We start from the raw sequence: 8365 nt of genomic DNA, 5'->3' as shown, positions 1-8365 counted from the left end.
TCTAGGAATGTTCAGTTCAGTTCAGCTCAATATAGCGCTGTGATGTCAGGCTGCAGAACCAGTCTGCTTCAATCAAAATCATGCAAAATACCAATTAGAAATAAGCAGTAACCAGAAACCAGGACGCATATAACAAGAACTGTATGGTTCTCTCAAAACAAGTCCAATCCACAAACCGCCCTGTTCAAACCTTGCCAAAGACCCAAACTCCTGCACCTTTCTCCAGCAGCAGCGAGCCAGAGGGAGAGGGAGAATAGTCAAACACAGTCAGATGGCGCTGAACACCCGTCTGCCTTCCACTCTCATCCTCACTGATTTCAGTCCTACTCGACGCTTTAATTGATGAGTTGGTTGAGAATTGGAGCCAATATAAGGTTCGCGCTCCGCCATTAGGCCACACACTCCGTCCCCAATCTTGCTCTCAACTACACTGATTTTCCTTGGAAACACCAAAAGCGCCAGATTGCTCAGTCAGCCCAAATCCACATCCAAACATAAATTACAGGCTCCAATCACACAGAGATTAGTAGTAGAAGTATAATTAAAAGAAGGAGAAGAAGAAGTAATTTCTTGAACTGTCTGCAGGACATCGCTGTTAGTTGCATTGGTCACTGGTGCCATCTTGCAATGCAGGCGTGGAGCTAGTCATTGTTCTTGCTCATAAAAATTACCCCTGCTCCTGCTGGCGAGGTTGACAAACAGGTAAATCCTATGGCCAATGTCTCCTGAATGTATTCTTCCATGGCCAGCGTTTCAGGATGACAAAGGGAAAAGAGCCAGCCCTGGGGAGGACTAGTATTGAGTGAATGGTCAATGTTGCAGAAGTATGGTTGTGTGGAGGTAGCGGGGTGGACTCCTTCTTCCTGAAAACCTCAAGAAGGTCAGCATATTCAGCTGGAACACCAGACAAGTCCACACTAGCAATTGGCACATGTTGCGATATGCTGACAGGAACTTGAGCTGAACCAAGGCATGCCAGTCTCTACTCTTGGAGTACCTTTAAGACCAATCAATCTGCGGGTAGTGTCATGATAACCAGGGTTGGCTATCTCAACACTAACGGCAGTTCAGGTGAATCAACAAGATAGAAGGATAGCTGTTCCCTGTGGTTGCTTTCTAGCACAAATTGGAGGGATACTGTGAAAAGGTGGATCTTGCCAGTGCCCAGAGGCCGACCATCCAGAGCCTTGACATCAATATTCTCTTTCAATTGTTGAGTGGGATCTCCCCATCTTTGAGCCAGTGAGATATCCATGAGGTTCTCAGCTACCCCAGAGACAATAAATGCCTGAAGCTCATGGGTTTGGGAACCCCCTGACAGTGAAGCTGGGAGCATTACTTGATTCAGGGAAGATGAATCAACCCATCAAAATTTCCTTTCTTGCTGATGGGCATCCTCTTTTACTAGACGCTTCGGAAGTGTCCTGGAGCCAGAGGAGAGGCAGCAACCTGTTCTCCTGTACCAATCTCGTTCCTCCTGAGATATTGCAGGCCCCCCGCTTACATGGGCTTCTCTATAGACTGTGTGTTGGGTGATGAGGGAGAGGTTGAAGACAGATGGGAGTAAGGGGGCTCAGAGCATTCTATCTCTGTGCCACTCAGCAGCCCCATTGTCTGTAAACTCACGCCAGGCCCCTGCACTTAGCCCACACTAGAAAGCAGTAATGAACATCGAACATAGAAATCTACAGCACATTACAGGTCCTTCAGCCCACAATGTTGTTCCAACTATGTAACCTACTCCAGAAACTGCCTAGAATTTCTCTACCACATAGTCCTCTATTTTTCTAAGCTCCATGTACCTATTTAAGAATCTCTTAAAAGACCCTATTGTATGCACCTTCACTACTGTCGCTGGCAATGCATTCCACACACCGACCCCTCTCTGTGTGAAAAACTTACCCCTGACAACCTACTTCCAAACACTTTAAAACTATGCCCCCTCGTGTTAGCCATTTCAGCCCTGAGGAAAAAGCTTCTGGCTATCCACACGATCAATACCTCTCATCATCTTATACACCTCTATTAGGTCACCTTGCATCCTCCATCACTCCAAGGAGAAAAGGCCAAGTTCACTCAACGTGTTCTCATAAGGTACACTCTCCAATCCAGGCAACATCCTTGTAAATCTTTTCTACACCCTTTCTATGGTTTCCACATCCTTCCTGTAGTGAGCTGACCAGAACTGAACACAGAACTACAAGTGGGGTCTGATCAAGGTCTTATATAGCTGTAACATTACCTCATAGTTCTTGAACTCAATCCCACGGTTGATGAATGCCAACAAACCATACTGCCAAGAGTCTTACCATTAATACTATATTATGTCTTCAAATTTGACCTTCCAAAATGAACTACTTCACATTTATCTGAGTTGAACTCCATCTGCCACTTCTCAGTCCAGTTCTGCATCCTACCGATGTCCCGCTGTAACATCTGACAGCCCTCCACACTATCCACAATACCCCCAACCTTTGCGTCATCAGAAAACTTACTAACCCACCCTTCTTACTTCTTCATCCAAGTCATTTATAAAAATCACAAAGAGGAGGGGTCCCACAACAGATCCTTGCAGAACACCACTGACCTTCATGCAGAATATGAATCATCTACACCCACCCTTTGCCTTCTGTGGGCAAGCCAATTCTGGATCCACAAAGCAAGCTCTCCTTGGATCCCATACCTCCTTACTTTCTGAAGAAGTGTTGCATGGGGAACCTTTTCAAATGCTTTATTGAAATCCATATACACAACATCCACTACTCTACCTTCATCAATGTGTTTTGTTAATGAGGTATCTCTCTTTCCACCCAGTCCTAACCACAAGAATGCAGAATTTTACAGCATAGTCCCTCATAGTTCCTTTCCCTTGGCACAGGTGCAGGAGTCGGTAGGAGTGTCCTGACCCCATACTGAAGATCAAATTGCTGGAAAGACTGACTGCAGGAGAAGCTTGTTCTCAAAGAGTGTTGAAAAGACTGAGTGGTGGGCCGGCTAAAAGATTCATCATGTAATCCAGTTTACATTTGTCATCACCAAACTGAACTTGCTGGGCACTGGGTAATGAAGTTCCTGCAGTGACAACAAACTTGACTTGAATTACTAGAGTACTAGATACTAGAGTATCTGCTAGTGGAGAAACAGTTGGTTCAGATCTGGATGCTGCCAAAGGAATTGGGGCATCAGTAGCTGAGGCTGATGAGACTGTTATAGAGGAGGATGTGGGAGGTTCTGATTCTGGGAGTGGAACTGTCCTGGCAGAAGGCCGTTGCATAGTGGTAGTGGAAGTAGTAATGGCTGCACCTGATTCTGCTGCTAAAGAGCAGCAGGGATGGATGCCACATGATTCAGTCTGCCTGTAGTAAGTTGCTGAACTTTAGTGATGAGAGCTGACACCTGTTCTCCCTGCTTGGTCTGGGCTTCCTGCTCTGAAAGAAATGAACCATTTCTGCCAACCTAGCCTCCATTGATGTTACCACCTCCACCTGGCTAACGAACTTTGATTTGGGCGGGGTTTGACGCTCTGAGAATAGTTGCTGCACTGCATGAGCTACTTCTGCCAACCCAGCTTCCACTGACTTTAACTTCTCTCCCAACTGACCAACAACATTCAGCACCAAAGTCAGCTGTTCTCTCTCCGCTGGGTCCATTTTGTTGCAGAAAACACAGACACCGAAGCAGAATGAATAATTCACTGAGATTAAATAGTAATGTACAGAACAAATGGAAAATAATAACTGCCAGGCCAACAGGACCACCAACTAAAACTTTCAAACTGAAACCTAACGCTGTCTCTGTGTAATTTTCTTTCACAGAATGTGGACTCCTTAGACTCTTTAGTAACCAGGGAGAATTGCTGCTACTGTTCTTTGAAAAAGACTAAAATGAAAGGAAGGGAATTAAATACAACAGCAAAGAAACCCTAACTGCTGGGAATGTGCATTTTCACTGAACTCCTTTCAGCTGCCTGCCTGCGAGGGAGCCCTGACTCAGTGGCACAGTGTACGGTTGTGACACAGACACTTACTTCAACAACAGAAACAGAAACTGCTGGAGTCAGGTGGCATCGATAGAAAAAGATACAGAATTAATATTTTAGGAGAACTTATCTATGAATGTAAAGAATTAAAAGGCATTGCACAGTTTATTCTTGTAAACGTATTTTTAATTTATGAATAAAGTTTATTTTGGTTAAAACTATGTTTCAGAACAACTGGGAAAGAGTGAGATTGTGCCTCTGTTCTAGAAAGAAACAGAGAGGCTTCAGACCATCCAAGTTAAGTTTATTTTCATGTGCACAGGTACAGTGTAGAAATATGGAAACATAGAGAAACTATAGAACAATACAGGCAGCAGCCCATTCCATGCACTCACCACTCTCTGTGTAAAAAACTTACCCCTGACATCTCCTCTGTACCTTCTTCCAAGCACCTTAAAACTGCGTCCTCTTGTGTTAGCCGCTTCAGCCCTGGGAAAAAGCCTCTGACTATCCACATGATCAATGCCTCTCATCATCGTATACACCTCTAGCAGATTACCTCTCATCCTCTGAAGCTCCAAAGAGAAAAGTCCAAGTTCACTCAACCTATTCTCGTAAGGCATGCTCCCCAATCCAGGCAACATCCTTGTAAATCTTCTCTGCACCTTTTTTATAGTTTCGACATCCTTCCTGTAGTGAGGTGACGAGAATTGAGCACAGTACTCCAAGTGAGATCTGATCAGAGTCCTATATAGCTGTAACCTTACCTCTTGGCTTTTAAACTCAATCCCATGGTTGATGAAGGCCAATGCACCATCAACTTTAACCACAGAGTCAACCTACACAGCAGCTATGAGTGTCCTATGGACTCGGACCCCCAAGAACCCTCTGATCCTCCACACTGCCGAGAGTCTTACCATTAATACTATATTCTGCCATTATATTTGACCTACCAAAATGAAACACCTCACACTTATCTGGGTTGAACTCCATCTGCCACTTCTCAGCCCAGTTTTGCATTCCTATCGGTGTCTTGCTGTAACTTCTGACAGCCCTCCACACTATCCACAACACCCCCAACATTTGTGTTATCAGCAAATTTACTAACCTATCCCTCCACTTCCTCATCCAGGTCATTTATAAATATCATGAAGAGAAGGGGGGGGGTCCCAGAACAGATCCCTGAGGCACACCACTGGTGACCGACCTCCATGCAGAATATGACCCGTCTACAACCACTCTTTGCGTTCTGTGGCTCAAGTCAATTCTGGATCCACAAAGCAAGGTCCCCTTGGATCCCATGCCTCCTTACTTTCTCAATAAGCCTTGCATGGGGTACCTTATCAAATACCTTGCTGAAATCCATATACACTAGATCTTCTGCTCTACCTTCATCAACGTGATTAGTCACATCCTCAAAAAATTCAATCAGGCTCATAAGGCACAACCTGCCTTTAACAAAGCCATGCTGACTATTTCTAATCATATAACGCCTCTCCAAATGTTCATAAATCCTGCCTCTCAGAATCTTTTCCATCAACTAACTGAAGTAAAAATCACTGGTCTATAATTTCCTGGGCTATCTCTTCTCCCTTTCTTGAATAAGGGAACAACATTTGCAATCCTCCAATCTTCCGGAACCTCTCCCATCCCCATTGATGATGCAAAGATCATCGCCTGAGGCTCAGCAATCTCCTCCCTTGCCTCCTACAGTAGCCTGGGGTACATCTCATCCGGTCCCGGTGACTTATCCAACTTGATGCTTTCTAAAAGCTCCAGCACATCCTTTCTTAATGTCTATATGCTCAAGCTTTTCAGTCAGCTTTCTGTGCCTCGTGCCTGATGGCAACAGCAAGAAGAAGGCATGATCCGGATAGTGGGTGTCCTTGATGATAGATGCTGTCTTCTGATGTGGGATGGAAGTGTAGTGTGATTATACAGTATGTGCATGGTAAGGATGAGCGACTGAAGACTAAGGAATTGGTATCTGTCAGTGTGACAGAGAGCATCAGATTAAAAAAAAACATGTTTTCTGGTTATGCGGTTTTCAAATTCCAATTTTTATTTCGTTGATTTTATTTATCTTCCCAGTTGTCCTGGAAAGCTGTGAACATATTAAATGATAATCAGTCCGGCAATTTTGATTGGTCCGTAAATTTAGCTACCATGCTTCTTTACCTTTTTACCTTGTGATGTTGATACCGCGCTTTCCCGAGCTGGGAAGCAGCATGGCCCACTCACTGCCTTTTCGTTTCTCAGCAGTAGGGAGCGCTGTCAGCCCGCCGGCATTCCTTCAACAGTGAACCCCGCCAAGAGTTCACGGGCAGCAGATAGCCACGGCAGCCTCTGGTCCCACTTACTTACGTATGTGTATAAAATTGCCTTTTTTTCGTGACAGCTTGACCATACGCACCGTGTGAATGATGCTGAGGTTAATTGACTAATTAATTTAGAGGACCCAGAGCTTTTTGCATGGCAGAGTTGTTACTATCGTTTCCATCAATTCGGGTATCCGTACAGGAAAACAATCACTTCTTCGTATCTTGCTGGCCAAACTAAAACTAAACGAGAGAGAAAGAATCTGTAATCTCTTTTTACGCCTCCACGATATGAACAATCTCTTCCAATCCCCCCCCCCCCCCAAAATCTGAGGAACCGTTAATTTGTTTCCCTTTAACAGAAGCCGTCTGGTGGCAGAGTTTTTCCAGCATGTTTTGCTTCATGACATCAAATTTTAGGAACATTCTCAATATTTTAGGAACAGCTTCTTTCCCTCTGACATCAAATTTCGGAATGGTCAATGAATCCACAAACTCGACCTCACTATTTTGCTCTTTTCGCACTATTTATTTTGATATATTTCTTATTGTAACATAGTATTAAGCATTGCGCCATACTGTTGCTGAAAAACAAAACGAATTTCATGATGTCTATGATAATGAACCTGATTATTATTTGCCTGTTGCTATCGGCAAAGGCACAGAGACACTACGTATAGGCTGCACTCCGATCCAAGGCCACAAATAGTCCATTCAGGTGAAGCGACACTTAATCCGCAAATCTGTTAGTGTCATCAATGCAGCCTCCTTTACATTGGTGAAACCAGACACAGATTGGGGACTGCATTGTCAAGCACCTTCACTCAGTCCGCTACGAAAGGCCGGATCTCCCGATAGCCACCCCTTTCGATTCGACCTCCCATTCCCATTTTGACCTCTTTCCATTCCTCCTCTACTGCCACCATGAGGCTAACTCGGGTTGGAGGAGTAACACCTCATAATCTGTCAGAGTAGCCTTTCAACCTGATGGCAAGAATATCAATTTCTCTAACTTCCCCATTCTGGTTACCCTCCCACCCCCTTCTCTCCTCCTCACCAGCCCATTACCGGCACCTGATTTGCCTCCTCTGTTCCTTTCTTTCATGGTCGACTGTTTTCTCCTATTAGATTCCTTTTCCTTCATCCCATTACCTCTTACACCTATCCCCTTCCAGCTTAGAAACATAGAAAACCTACAGCACCATACAGGCCATTCGGCCCACAATGCTGTTCCGAACATATAGAAATTACCTAGGGTACCTATCCAGGAGTCGCTTAAAATACCTTATCATATCTGCCTCCACCACTGTTGCCAGCAGCCCATTCCACACACTCACCACTCTCTGCGTAAAAAACTTACCCCTGGCATCTCCTCTGTACCTACTTCCGAGCACTCATGCTAGCCGTTTCAGGCCTAGGGAAAAGTCTCTGACTATCCACATGATCTTATACACCTCTATCAGGTCACCTCTCATCCTCCACTGGTCCAAGGAGAAAAGGCCAGGTTCACTCAACCTATTCTCATAAGGCATGCTCCCCAATCCAGGCAACATCCTTGTAAATCTCCTCTGTACTCTTTCTATAGTTTCCACATCCTTCCTGTAGTGAGGTGAGCAGAACTGAGCACAGTACTCCAAGTGGGGTCTGACCAGGGCCCTATATAGCTTCTTACATCATCCCCTCTCCCCCACCCATCCATCTCTCCCCTATCACCTGACAGTTTGTATTCTTTCCCCACTCCCCACCTTTTTATTCTGGTTTCTGTCCCTTCCTTTCCAGTCCTGAAGAAGGTCCTTGGTCAGAAATGTCGACTGGTTCTTCTCCTCCATTGACATGCTGGTAAGTTCCTCTACCATTTTGTGTTTTGCTCAGGAGTTCCAGCACCTGCAGGATCTCTTGTGTTGTAGATGTGCACAGTTTCTCCCCACTCACACGTAATAGGCACACTTGCATACACACAAAGTATTGGGGAACTCAGCAGATCAGTTGGCATCAATAAGCAGTCGACATTTTGGGTTGAGTCCTTCGACTGGACAGGAAAAGAAGGGAGCAGATGCCAGAAGAAGAA

This window comes from Hemitrygon akajei, chromosome 1, assembly GCF_048418815.1.
Source record: "Hemitrygon akajei chromosome 1, sHemAka1.3, whole genome shotgun sequence".
Lineage (NCBI taxonomy): Eukaryota > Metazoa > Chordata > Chondrichthyes > Myliobatiformes > Dasyatidae > Hemitrygon > Hemitrygon akajei.
This window is presented reverse-complemented; position numbering follows the sequence as displayed.